The sequence below is a fragment of the Carcharhinus amblyrhynchos genome, chromosome 6, assembly GCF_965287045.1.
Source record: "Carcharhinus amblyrhynchos chromosome 6, sCarAmb.v2.hapA, whole genome shotgun sequence".
In the NCBI taxonomy this organism is placed as follows: Eukaryota; Metazoa; Chordata; class Chondrichthyes; order Carcharhiniformes; family Carcharhinidae; genus Carcharhinus; species Carcharhinus amblyrhynchos.
The window spans coordinates 89,655,306-89,670,465 of NC_137329.1; the positions used below are offsets into that span (position 1 = coordinate 89,655,306).

The 15,160-nt window shown below is 42.7% G+C and overlaps 1 protein-coding gene across 1 annotated transcript in view; it reads left to right on the forward strand.

Moving 5' to 3' along the window:
- LOC145344091 (adiponectin receptor protein 2-like) overlaps nt 1-15,160 on the forward strand; it is a 79,004-nt gene that overhangs the window by 12,958 nt on the left and 50,886 nt on the right. The window lies entirely within an intron of this gene.

Genomic DNA, 15,160 nt, shown 5'->3' on the forward strand with positions numbered 1-15,160 from the left:
AATTGGTAATATTTTAATGTTTTGTTGGTAATGAGCATTTTAAATTATGTTTGACCCATTAAATAACATTGCAGTGAATTTCAAATAAAACAAACTAATATGACAGTTTACTTGTTCACCAATGGTTTAGGGATTGCAATATCCTGTGTTGAGTAATTGGAAAAAATATTTTGCTTCCAATTCTGTCAGCGCTGCTCTGGAGCTGCCTGCTGCGGGTAAATAGAAGTAGCTGAGGGTCACTTCCTCTTTCGAGTTAATGAATGTCTGGGCTTCAGCTTGTGTTATTCAAAATGCTGTAGGTGGCTTCAAGGAGAAATTGTTGCAAGGGTCACCGGGACCTATGTTTGTGGGATCCGTTACTGTTGAAGTTCATTTTTGAACGCTTACAATTTGTGACCCATTTTTGTTTTGAAAAGTCATGTGAAAACATGAAGAATAACAACATAAAAAGGGTTAGATGTAAGCGATGTAATATATTTAGTTGTTTAAAAGGCTTTTGATAAAATACTAGGTAGTGGAATCAACTAAGATTTGGAGTGAGGGAATAGGAAGCTGACTACAAAACAGAAAACAGGGCAGGAATTAAGTGTAGTTGGACTGACAGAAGGTGGGAAATGGTATTCCAAATGATTTACAGGTAATTAAGTACTCTTTGAAGAGTCTCATTATTGTAACATAGGAAACGTGGAATCCATTTTTGTGCACGGTAAGCACCCACAAACAGCAATGGTATAATGACTAAATGATCTATTTTTAATAATGTTTGAGATGTACAAATTTGACATTGACACCTCTGTTCTGATTGTCTCAAGAATGGTGATGAGTTTGGTAGTAGCAAGAAAGCATGTGAATTTATGACAGTAGCATGTACGAAAGTTGTTTGTGATAGTGTGGGTGGCACATTGGTCAACTCTTCTGCCTCACAGTGCCAGGGACCCGGGTTCAGTTCCTGGCTTGGGCCACTGTCTGTGCAGAGTCTGCATGTTCTCCCCATGTCAGCTCCCACCATTTTAAAGATGATTAGGTACATTGACTATTCTAAATTTTCCCTCCACGTACCCGAACAGGTGTCAGAGTGTGGTGACTAGGGGATTTTCACAGTAACTTAATTGCAGTGTTAATATAAACTTGCTTGTGACACTAATAAATAAACTTACATGAGTTTGACATTGGCTGCAGAACCCTGTTGAGATAAAGATATTCAAAATTTTAATGGTCTCGCTGTACACGGCAATAAGATTGAGTTTCGGAATGAAGTATTTTCCTAAATCATACAAGACCTGATGCCAAAAAGAAGGGCCAACTTTGGAAAGCTGGTGACAAGATCAAGGATTGGTACTATAAATACTTAGTAAGATGAGAGCCATGAGCAATGTCTTGGACCCCATGCTTTGTTGATGTTTGCAGTTGAACCTCCAAATTTATTTTGGCCATAGACATGCTGAAATCAGCATCCAGATAAGACATTGTTTCCATTGACAGCAGGAAAAACCTGCAGCCAAATCAGTAAAGTGAGCATTTACCTTGTAACAACTGCATTGCACTAAGGTCCTTTCGAAATGATGAATGGGACAATGTATGATCAGTCTTTAATTTAACATAGTGGGGAGGCAGAATAGAATGTTTTTGAAGCTTGAGGGCAATGAGAAAAATTTAAATGTATGCGCATTCATTCAAAATCTCCTGAAGGTGGCAGAATAGGTGAATAGGGGAGTTAAAAAGGCATATGGGAGACTTGCTTTCATCAGTCATGGCATAGAGTATAAGAGCAAGTTGTTATGTTGAAGCTGTACAGAATGTTGATTAGGCCACAGTTGGAATACTGTGCAGTTCTGATCAATTCACTATAGGAAGCCTGTGATTGCACTAGAGGTGATACAGAAGAGGTTCACCATGATGTTGCCTGGAATGGAGCATTTGAGCTGTAAGGATAGATTTGGGATTGTTTTTTCTGGAGTAGAGAAAGTGAGGGGGAGGGGGGAAGGCATAATTGAGGTGTACAGGATTAAGGACAGAATGAATAGGAAGCAGCTGTTCATGAGGGCCCGTAATTTTAGGGTGAGAGGCAGGAGATTCAGAGGGGATGTTGTGGAGGCTGGAATCCTTACAACTTTTTAAAAAAGTATTTGGATGAGCACTCCAAGTATCATAATGTTCAAGGATATGGGATAAGGACTGGATAATGGAATTAATGTGACTTTAGTGGTAGCTATTATTGATGTAGACTTGATGGGCTGAAGAACCTTTTAAGTGGGAGGTCAGTGATACTTCAAGTGTTCCGGATGGCTACATCTGTAGCAAGATTCTATATCCTGGGATATAGGCAGCTCTTCACAGACTGCATGGTTTGGTTGGATGCACTTAGGAGCATGTAGATAGTGGAAAGTGTCATATACAGGAATTACAGAGCCATGGTCACACTCAAGATGCAGGCAGGTAGATGGGTGACCACTAAAAAGGTCAGGCAGTCAGCTCAGGAATCCCATGGCTGCCCCCCAATCAAACAGATATACTGCTTTGGATATTGTTGAGGTGGATGGCCTATTGGGGGAAAACAACAGCAGCGCCCAGTGTAGTGGCACTACGGCTGGCTTGGTTGTTCAGCAGGGAGAGTTAAAGCACAGAAGAGCAATAGTCATAGGGGACTCCATAGATAGGCACTTCTGTGGTCGTGAAAGACTCCAGAATGATGTGTAGCCTTCCTGTGCCAGGGTCCAGGATGTCACTGGCTGCAGGGCATCTTGAAGGTGGATAGTGATAAGGCAGAAGTCATGGTACAAGTTGGTACCAATGACATAGGTAGAAAGAGGGGTGAGACCTTGCCTCAAGAATTCAGGCAGTTGGGCAGTAGGCTAAGGAGCAGGACCTTGGGTTGTAATCTCTGGATTACTCCCAGTGCCATGAGCTAGTGGTTACAGAAATATGAGAATAGCACAGATAAACGCATAGCTTAAGAGTTGGTGCAGGAGGGAGGGTTTTAGATTCCTGGATTTCTGCGACTATGTTTGGGGAAGGTGAGACTGACTAAATTTGAACCAGTGAAACTAACATCCTTGCTGATGGGTTTGCTACTGCTGTCGGAAAGAGTTTAAATTAGTTTGGCAGGGGGAGGGGACTCAGACTGTTGGCAGAATAGGGGACATAGTAAAACACACAAAAGCAATCATCAGAGAAAATACAGCGACAGAAAATTGCAAGGGAGTAAGACCAGGCTGGAGAGCCTCTAGTTTAATGCCAGTGGTATTAATGGTAAAATGGATGAGTTAAGGGTGAGGATTGACACGTAATTATGATATAATAACCATCACAGAGACATGGTTGAGTGAGGAGCAGAATTGGCAGCTCAACATCCCAAGATATAGAATCTTCAAGAAGACAGAGGAGGGGGTAAAAGAGGAGAAGACATGGCATTATTAGTTAGAGGCAGTTACTGTGGTAAGGATAGATGGAATCTTGGAGGGGGCTTCAAATGAAGCTTTGTGCGTATAGCATAGGAATAAAAAAAGGGTCAGTTATGTTGCTAGGTGTTTATTATAGACCCCCAGATAGTCAGCAGGAAATTGAAAGGCAAATATGTGGGAAATTTGCAGAGGGGTTTAAAAAAAAGAGTAATTACATTAGGTGATTTCAACTTTCCCAATATTTAATTGGGATAGCCATCATGTTAAGGGCTTAAATGGAGTAGAGTTCTAACATACACAGGAAAATCTTTTGGGTCAGAATGCAGAGGAACCAACAAGGGGTCGCACAGTGCTGGACCTAATTCTGGGGAATGAAGCCAGACAGGTGGTTGATGTGTTGGTGGGGGAGCATTTTGGTGATAGCGATCACGACCTGGTTCAATTCATATTTTGTTGTGGACAGAGAAATAGACAAATTGCAGAAAAACGTTTTGGATTGGGGGAAAAATAGATTTTAACAAAATAAGGCAGGATCTGCCAAGATAGACTGGAAAGAGTTACTTGTGGGGAAATCTACAGAAGAGCAGTGGGGGAGGGTGTTCAAAGATAAAATGGGGACAGTACAGGCCCAACATGTTCTTTCTAGGGTAATAGGTGTAACAAACCCAGAGAACCATAGGTGACTATAGACAAAGAGGCTTTTCACAAGTGTAAGGGGAGTAAGTCTGTGGAAGCATTAGTGGAGTACAGAAAGTGCACAATGGAATTTAAGAAATCAAATAGGAGACCAAAGAGGGGATATGTGAAAACTCTAGTTGGTAAAAATAGGGGAAATACTAAAAATTCTAAGTGTATCAACGGGAAGAGGATAATCAGGGAAAGAGTAGGGCCCATTAAGGATAAAAGGGGAAATTGTGGGTGGAGGCGGAGGACATTGATTGGGTGTTTAAAAAAATATTTCTTGTCTTCACCCATGAAAATAAGGAGGTGGTTATGGAACTTGGGGAGAAAGACTGTGAAGTTCTAGAGTAAATTGTCATTGGGAGTGACATGGTATTATTGAGCTTAAAAATGGACAAATCTCTGGGTCTGGATGAATTGTGTCCCAGGCTTTTGTGGGAGGCGAGGGAGGAAATTGCAGGAGCTCTGACCCAAATTTTTAATTCCTCTTTGGCCACTGGGGAGGTGCCAGAGGACTAGAGAACAGCTAATGTGGTCCCACTATTTAAAAAAGGTTGTAGAGACAAGCCAGGGAGCTACAGACCAGTGAGTCTCTCGTCTGTGTTGGGAAACTACAGGACAGAATCTGTCTCATGTAGAGAGACCAGATTTAATCAGGGATAGTCAGCATGGTTTTGTCAGAGGGAGGTCATGCCTACCAAATTTGATTGAATTTTTTGAGCGTGTAACCCAAGTGTATAGATGTGACTAATGTATTTACGTGGATTTCAGCAAAGTCTTTGATAAAGCCTCACATGGAAGACTTACTAAGAAGGCAAATGCACACAGGGTGCAGGGTGATCTGATAAGGTGGATTCATAATTGGCTTATTGGTAGGAGATAGAGGCTGATGACAGACACCTGTTTCAGCGACTGGAGGCCAATGACCAGTGCTGTACCACCGAGATCCATGCTGGGCCCCCTATTGTTGAGACCTTGGTATGTTTGTCCATAGATCCCTGAAGGCGGAAAGATAGGTTCGGAGGTTAGTAAAAAGGGTGTACGGTACATTTGCTTTTATCAATCAGGGTATAGATTACAAAAGCAGAGAGGTCATGTTGGAGTTGTACAGAACTTTGAGGCCACAGCTAGAGTACTTTTTGCAGTTCTGTTCCTCACATTAGGACTTGGTGGATGAGGAGTCTGGGGAAGGATGTGTAGATAGTTTATCATGTTGAGATCAAAAAGGAGGTGGAATTGGGGTTCTTGAGAAACATTTAAGGTAGGCAGGTCCTTAGGGCCTGATGGGATATACCCCAGAATACTGAGAGAGGCAAGGGAAGAAATTAGGGTCTTGAGAGAAATCTTTGTATTCTCACTGGCTACAGGGAGGTCCCAGAGATTGGAGGATAGCAAGAATAATCTAGGTAATTCAGGCCAGTGAGCCTTACATTAATGGTAGGGAAATTATTGGAGAAGATTCTTCGAAACAGGATTCATTCCCGTTTAGAAATTATTGGATGTATTAGTGAGAGATTTATTCCCACTTAGAAATAAGTGGAGTATTAGTGTGAAGGGGAGGTCGTGTCTCATGAACTTGATTGAGTTTTTTGAGGAAGTGACGAAGATGATTGATGAGGGTAGGGCAGTGGATGTTGTCTATGTGGACTTCAATAAGGCCTTTGACAAGGTCCTTTGTGGCAGACTAGTGCAGAAGGTGAAGTTGCATAGGATCAGAGGTGAGCTGGCAAGGTGGATACAAAACTAGCTCAGTCAAAAAAGACAGAGGTTAGCAGTGGAAGGGTGCGTTTCTGAATGGCGGCCTGTGACAAGTGGTGTTCCTCAAGGATCAGTGCTGGGATCTTTGCTGTTTGTAATATATATAAATGATTTGGAGGAAAATGTAACTGGTTTGATAAGTAAATTTGCGGACGACACGAAGGTTGATGGATTTACAGATAACGATTGAGGACCATCAGAGGATACAGCAGGATATAGATCGGTTGGATACTTGGGTGGAGAGACGGCAGGTGGAGTTTAATCCAGACAAATGTGAGGTAATGCATTTTGTGAGGTCTAATACAGATAGGAAATCTACAGTAACTGGCAGAACCCTTGAGTATTGATAGGCAAAGGGATCTGGGTGTATAGGTACACAGGTCACTGAAAGTGGCAGTGCAGTTGGAGAAAGTAGTCAAGAAGGCGTACGGCATTTATCGGCCGGGGCATTGAGTTTAAAAATTTGGCAAGTCATGTTGCAGCTTTATAGAACCTTAGTTAGGCTGCACTTGGAATATAGTGTTCAATTCTGGTTGCCACACTACCAGAAGGATGCGGAGGCTTTAGCGAGGGTACAGAAAAGATTTATCAGGATGTTGACTGGTATGGAGGGCATTAGCTATGAGGAGAGGTTGGAGAAACTTGGTTTGTTCTCACTGGAACGACAGAAGTTGAGGGGAGACCTGATAGAAGTCTACAGGATTGAGAGGCATGGACAGAGTGTATAGTCAGAAGCTTTTTCCCAGAGTGGAAGAGTCCCTCGGGGGCACAGCTTTAAGATGTGAAGGGCAAGATTTAAAGGAGATGTGCAAATCAGATTTTTTTACAAAGGGTGGTGGGTGCTTGGAACTCGTTGCTGGGGGGAGGTAGTGGAAGCGCATACGGTAGTGACTTTTAAAGGGCTTAACAAATACGTGAATAGAATGGGAATAAAGGGAAATGGTCCCCAGAAGGATCAGGGGTTTTAGTTAAGTCGGGCATCGTGGTTGGTGTAGGCTTGGAAGTCCGAAAGGCCTGTTCCTGTGCTGTAATGTTCTTTGCTCTATTATAGGAAAGATATGATCACACTGAAAGGAGTGCAGAGGAGGTTCATCAGGATGTTGCCTGGGATAGAAAATTTAAGTTGTAAAGAAAGGTTGGATAGGCTTGGATTGTTTTCTCTGGAGCAGAGAAGACTGAGGGGCAACCTGATTGAGATGGCACAGTGGTTAGCACTGTTGCCTTATGGTGCCAGGAACCCAGGTTCAATTCTGGTCTCGAGTCACTGTCTGTATGGAGTTTGCATATTCTCCCCATGTCTGCATGGGTTTCCTCTGGGTGCTTCGGTTTCGTCCCACAGTCTAAAGATGGACCAGTAAGGTTGATTGGCCATGCTAAATTGACCCTGGTGTCAGGGAATTAGCAGAGTAAATATGTGGAGTTATGGGAATAAGGCCTGGGTGGGATTGTCGTTGGTGCAGTCTCGATAGGCTGAATGGCCTCTTACTACGTGCTAGGGATTCAATGATAAGATGGAGAGGCAAGGACAAGGTGAATAGGGAGCTGCTGTTCCCCTTAGTTGACATTTCGAGGGGACATGAGTTAAAAGTGAGGGGTGGAGGTTTAGGGAGGATTTGAGGAAAAACATTTTTATCCAGAGGTCTGGAGGTGGGGGCGAGATGGGGATGGTAGTGGAGTTGAGATGTTTCACGTTCTTTAAAAAGTACCTGGATGAGTACTTGGCATGCCATAACATTTAAGGCTATGGGCCAAGTGCTGGCAAGTGGGATTAGGTGGACAGGTTAGGACCTTCCATGTGTCGGTGCAGACTCGATAAGCTGTGATTCTATATGACTCTGACACTATTTAAAAAAAAAACAAAAAGTAAAAATTGGAGGCTAGCAGAGAGAGAATATGTCTTTGGAGGTCAAGCGGCTAACAATGTATGATGTACACTGTTAATTCCCAGGCTGCTCAATTGTGCTTCTTTTATCAAATAGCACGAGATATACAAATAACTTGTTCGGTATTTGCACCTTCATCACTATTTTTAGTGTTGGATTTTTTAAAAAAAATCAGTTCCTATTTTGAGCTCTAAACCTAAGCCTAAAGAACCTAAATGTGAAGTGTTGCTTTGCATAATGTACCTAAGTCAGTAATGTCTGTTCAACTGTAGTTTATTTAGTTATACTCTTTCTGTGACACAATTGAGACTGAATTGCCTGTTCAAGGATAATGGTTGAAATCTGAAATTTGTGAACATTGTGACATCCTTGCAAGAAGTGGACCTACATAATAGTTACTGTATATGTTCACAATTTTAAAGCTTAATAATCAAATTGCTGTAAGTTAAAATGGTTAACAAACAACACTAACTTAAATAAGGGTAATTACAAAGGAATGAGGGCAGAGTTGGCTGGAATGGACAGAGAAAGGAGTTTAGCAAAAAAGGCCGGTTGACCAGCGGTGGCAGATACTTATGAAAGTAGCTTGTGACTCACAACAAAGATTTGTCGCAGTGAGGAAGAAGGAATCTAGGAAGGGGAAAAATCCTTCCATGCTTAACCAAGAAAGTTACAGATAGTATTAAACTGAAACAACAAACATACAATGTGGCAAAGATTAGTGGGCAAACCAGAGGATTGAGAAAGTTTTTAAAAAAAAACAAAGGGTGACAAAAAAGGGGGAGATGAGAAACTATGACAGCAAACTAGCAAGTAACATGAAAAAAGACCATGAGAACTTCTTTAAATATGTAAAAAGGAAGAGAGACCACAGTGAACACAAACCCCTTGGAGAATAGGGCTGGGGAAATAAAAATGGGACACCAGGAAATGGCAGAGGAGTTAAATACTTAAATCCAAAATAATCAAGAAGTAAAAAGGGGGTGGGGGGAAGGAATTAAAATTACAATTTCTATTGCTAGAGAAGAAGTTCTTGGGATGCTAAAGGTCGATAAGCCCCCTAGCCCTGTTAAGGTTATATCCTAGGATGTCAAATAAAGTAGGTACAGTGGCCGGAGGTTCAATGATAGTGATCTTCCAAGAATCCTTAAATTTTGGAAAAGTCCTAGGGGTTTGAAAAACTGCCGTGTAGCACCCTTATTTTTAAAGAGTGTCAAAAGATGTGTAATTATAAGCCAGTTAATTTGAGACTTGTATCTGAGAAAATGTTGAATCCATTATAAAAGATAAAAGCAGAGTACTTATAAATACATAATACAATCAAGCAGAGTCAGCATGGTTTCGTGAAGGGGAAGTCATGCTTCACTAGAATTCTTTAAGGCAGTAACAAGTAATATATGTGGATTTCCAAAAAGTGTTTGATAAAGATACTACACAAAAGGCTCCTTAAGATGAGCTGAGAGTGTGCAGGTAGTTTATTAACATGGATGGAAAATTGGCTAACTAACAGAAGAGTTGGAATGCGGGACACTTTCAGGATGGCAAACTAACTAGTGGAGTGCCACAGGAATCTGGAGCCGCAGTTATTTACGATATATATTAATGACTTAGATGAGGGAAGTGAATGTACTATTGCCAAGCTTGAGGATGACACAACAATAGGTGGGAAGGCAAGTGGTGAGAATGACACAAAAAGGTTGAGCGAATGGGCAAAAACTTGCTAGATTGAATATGATGTCAGAAAATGTGAAGTTATGCACTTTGGTAGGATGAACAAATGAGCTGAATATTATTTAAATGGAGGAAGACTAGATTCCTTGTGCATAAATTGCAAAAAGCTAACATGCAAGTTTAGCAGGTAATAAGGAAGGCAAATAGAATATGGCCTTTATTTCAAAGGTAATGAAATATAGAAATTGTAAAGTTTTGCTAAAACTTCACAAGGCACCAGTTGGACTACACTGGAAATCTAAGAAAATATATACTGACGTTGAAGGCAGCCCAGAAAAAGTCTGCTTGATTGATCCAAAGTATGACAATTGAATAGTATTTAAAAATAAAAGGAAGTAAGTTTATTTTCTAGCTTATGACTGTTCCCATTTCAAATAAGCCCCATTCATGCATTAATCAAATCCACTTACAAATAAATAGTTAGCAAAGCCAGGCATACTTGCTTTAACATGTGTTAATAGTCTTGGGGCTTTCAGAGAAAGATGGGTTTCAGAAGCCTGCAAAATCCTTCTAACTTCAATCAGGCTTTAGCTGCAACTATCTGGTTTCTGCAAAAGCTTTTTCCTCTGCACATCAACCTCAACACATGACCATGCTAATCAGAAATGCCAGGGGGACTTAAGTAAACAAAAGTCCATTAGTTCTGCTTAAACACTTACAAGGTTGAAATGAGTAATTATCCTGCTCTCCCAAAATCATCAGGGCTGCATTCTTCCCAGACACACAGACAGCCAGTATCGTAAAGCTGAATATTTAAACATTCCCCATAAGTGTTTATCAATTGCACTACAATCATCATGCAATGCATTTGCATCTTTTCTTAAATAAGGAAATTAAACTGCATGCAGTATTGAAGATGTGGTCTCACCAATGTCCTTCATACCTGATGCATAACATTCTTACGTTCAGTTCCTCTTGTGATAAAGGATAGAATTTCATTATCTTAATTACTTGCTATACCTGTAGACTAAATTTTTGTGACTCATGCATTAGAACACTTCGATCTCCCTGCATCTCAGATTTCTATGGTCATGTGAAAAACTCTTTTTTTTAATTCTTCCTACCAAAGTGAACAACTTCACAGTTTCCCACCTTGTACTCCAACTACCAGATTTTTGTACACTCACAACCTATGCCTGCAATCCCCATATGTCCATAGAATCCCTACAGTGCAGAAAAAGACCATTTGGCCCATTTGAGACTGCACTGACTCTCCAAAAGAGTATTGCATCCAGGCCCTTCCCTGCGTCCTATCCCCGTAACACTCTGCATTTTACCATAGCTATTCCACCTAACCTGGATGTTTTTGGTCATGCTGAATTGCTCCTTAGCGTCCGATGTACTTAACTGCACATCTTTAGACTGTAGGAGGAAACTGGAGTACCCGGAGGAAACCCATGCAGAGAAGAGACGAATGGGCAAACTCCACACATTTCCCTAAGGCCGGAATCGAACCTGGGTCCCTGGCGCTGTGAGGCAGCATTGTTAATCACCGTGCTGTCCTCTTTCCTACTTGCCTTTTATATCATCTGCAAATTTAGCTATCATGCCTTCACTTCCTTTATCTAAGTCACTGATATGAATTGTAAAAAGTTGAAGCTTCAGCACAGACACATGCGGAGCTCCACATTCTGCCAGTCAAAAAAAGACCCATTTTTGAATACTCTGTTGTTTTGTCAGCCAGCAAATCTTCTGTCTGTGCTAATATGTTACCACCTAAATCATGAGCTTTTACATTCCACATGTTGGAATATTCTCTGCTGGCCTGTATGACTGCAGCTCCAATAACTCCTGTAGCTTGTTAAGAAGATAAGAACATAAGAAATAGGAGCAGGAGTAGGCCATCTAGCCCTTCGAGCCTGCCCTGCCATTCAATAAGATCATGGCTGATCTGAAGTGGATCAGTTCCACTTTCCCGCTCTCTCCCCATAACCCTTAATTCCCTTGTCTGTGAAAAACCTATCTACCTGTGACTTAAATATATTTAGCGAGGTAGCCTCCACCACTTCAACGGGCAGAGAATTCCAGAGATTCACCACCCTTTTGAATGAAGAAGTTCCTCCTCAACTCCGATCTAAACTGCACACCACCGCCCCCACCCCCGCCCTTATCTTGAGGCTGTGCCCTCTAGTCCTGCTATCCTTTCTAAGCTGGAAGAATCTCTCTACCTCTACCCTATCCATCCCTTTCATTATCTTGTACGTCTCTATAAGATCCCCCCTCATCCTTCTAAACTCCAAGGAGTACAGACCCAGTCTATTTAGTCTCTGTTCATAGCCCAACCCCCTCATCTCCGGTATCAGCCTAGTGAACCTTCTCTGTACTCTCTCCAAGGCCAAAATGTCCTTGCGCAAGTGCAACGACCAGAACTACACACAGTACTCCAGCTGCGGCCTCACCAGTACCCTGTACAGTTGCAGCAAGACCTCCCTACTTTTATATTCTATCCCCCTCGCTGTAAAGGCCAGCATACCATTCGCCGCCTTGATCACCTGCAGACTGGGTTTTTGCGACTCATGCACAAGGACCCCCAGGTCTCTCTGCACTGTAGCATGCTGCAGCTTTTCGCTCTTTAAATAGTAATCTCTCCTACTATTGTTTCTGCCAAAATGGATAACCTCACACTTGCTAACATTATACTCCATCTGCCAGGTCCTCGCCCACTCGCTCAGCCTATCCAGATCCCTCTGCAGACTTTCCACACCCTCCGCGCAATTTGCTTTTCCACTCATCTTTGTATCATCAGCAAATTTCGTCACCCTACATTCAGCCCCCTCCTCCAGATCATCTATATAAATGGTAAATAGCTGAGGCCCCAGCGCCGATCCCTGCGGCACTCCACTAGTCACCAACCACCAATCAGAATAGCACCCATTGATACCAACTCTCTGCCTCCTATTAGACAGCCAATCCTCTATCCACGCTAACACCTTACCCCCAACTCCGTGCACCCTAACCTTCTGAAGCAACCTTTTGTGAGGCACCTTATCAAACGCCTCTTGAAAATCTAGAAACACCACATCCACCAGTTCCCCTCTGTCTACCGCACTAGTCACATCCTCATAGAAATCCAATAAATTTGTCAAACACGACTTCCCTTAACGAATCCGTGCTGCGTCTGATCTATCAGACCATTCCTTTCTAGGTGCCTCGCTATTTCTTCTTTGATGACGGATTCAAGCATTTTTCCAACTATAGACGTTAAACTAACTGGCCTATAATTCCCTGCCTTTTGTCTGCTACCTTTTTTAAACAGCGGTGCAACATTAGCCGTTTTCCAATCTTCCGGCACTTCCTCGGAATCCAGTGACTTTTGATAAATAATCACTAAGGCATCCACTATCACCTCAGCCATTTCCTTCAGAACTCTGGGATGCATTCCATCCGGTGCTGGGGACTTGTCCACCATCAGTCCCGTTAGTCTATCAAGCACTACCTCTCTAGTGACAGTAATCGCATTCAGGCCCTCAACTCCTACCATCCTTCTATCTTTAATATCCGGCAAACTATTCGTGTCCTCCACCGTGAAGACCGAGGCAAAAAACTTATTTAAGGCCTCAGCCATTTCATCATCTCCCACCACTAAATCCCCCCTCTCATCCTCTAAGGGTCCAACATTCACTCTAGCCAGCCTCCTCTTCTTTATATATTTGTAAAATCTCTTACTATCCTTTTTTATATTTAGTGCTAGTTTAGCTTCATAGTCTATCCTTCCTTTCTTTATCAACTTCTTAGTCATTCTTTGTTGATTTTTAAACCTTTCCCAATCTTCTAATCGCCCACTACTTTTAGCCACTCTGAACGCATCAGCTTTTAATTTAATACTCTCCTTTATCTCCTTCGATAACCACGGCTGGTTATCCCTTCTCCTACGTTCCTTCTTTACCATTGGAATATATTTCTGCTGAGCACCGAAAAAGATCTCCTTAAAGATCCCCCACTGTTCCTCAGCTGTCCTACCAACCAATCTGCGCCCCCAATCTACATTTGCCAATTCCTCTCTCATCCTACCGTACTCCCCTCTGTCCAAACAGAGGACACAGGTTCGGGACCTTACTTTCTCATCCTCCATCTGCATCAAAAACTCAACCATATTATGATCACTCGTCCCAAGAGGATCCCTCACAATAAGATCCCTAATTCTACCTGCCTCGTTACACAACACCAGATCTAAGCTAGCTCGCTCCCTCGTGGGTTCTGTCACGCACTGTTCAAGGAAGCTATCCCGGCAGCATTCCAAGAACTCTTCCTCAAGCCCACCGTGTCCAACTTGGGTCAACCAATCAATATGCAGATTAAAATTCCCCATAATTATCGCCGTTCCATTTCTGCACGCATAATTTATTTGCTTGTTTGTAGCCCGCCCCACCTGTAAGTTATTATTTGGGGGCCTATAGACCACACCCACCAGCATCTTCCTCCCCTTGCTGTTCCTTACGTCCACCCACAACGATTCCACGTTTTGCTCTTTGGAGCCTATATCTTCCCTTACTACCGCCCTGATATTATCCTTAATCAATAGAGCTACCCTACCCCCTTTTTCCTCCCGTCTATCCTTCCTAAACACTTGATACCCCTGGAGAAGATGCTTAGGTTAGAGGGATTAGTGGGTAAAATATGTAGGGATATGGGGGTAGGGCCTCGGTGGGATTGTGGTCGGTGCAGACTCGATGGGCCGAAGGGCCTCTTTCTGCACTGTAGGATTTCTATGATTCTATGATGTTCTGCTCCCAGTCCCTGTCGCCCTGCAACCACGTTTCTGTAATGGCCACCAGATCATATCCATTTGTGCTGATCTGCGCCACCCGCTCATTCACTTTGTTCCGAGTGCTTCGTGCATTCAGGTAAAGTGTCTTTATACCAGCCTTTATCCGGACCTTATTTGAAGGAATGCTACCAACCTTTCTCATGCCCCCTACTCCCTTTTATTGTTGGGACATCCTCAACATTTTCCCGCGCCTGTGCCCTCTCTTTTACTTTAGATATTGTAATTTCTCCCACCCCTGCACCCTCCCCACCCCTAATTAGTTTAAAGCCCTAGCTACAGTCCTAGTTATATGATTCGCCAGGACTCTGGTCCCAGCACGGTTCAGACGAAGACCATACCATCTGAACATCTCCCATCTGCCCCAATACTGGTGCTAGTGCCCCATAAATTCAAACCCATTCCTCCCACACCAATCCCTGAGCCATCCATTCATCTCTTTAATCCTATTTATCCTACGCCCATCTGCATGTGGCTCAGGTAGTAATCCAGAGATAACCTCCTTGTCGGTTCTGCTTTTTAATTTGATTCCCAGCTTTGCATACTCCCTCCGCAGATCCTTAGTTCCCATTTTGCCTATGTCGTTGGCACCCACATGTACCACAACGACTGGATTCTCACCCTCCCACTCCAGGTTCTTCTGCAGCCCAGATGAGACATCCTGGACCTGAGCAGCAGGCAGACAACACACCCTTCTGTATTCTTTATCATTGTGACAAAGGACAGTGTCTATACCCCTAACTACACTATCCAGCAGCCTGCTTGATTGGCAGCCCTTTGACATTTAGTTCTTGCATCGCCAGCATACCAATGATTGCAATGTGTACCTCCTACAAGAAGCACAACAGCATCTTCCAAATCTAGGACCTCTACCACCTATGAAGATGACACATGGGAACCATTAACTGTAAGATCTCCTCCAAGTCACACATCATCCTGAC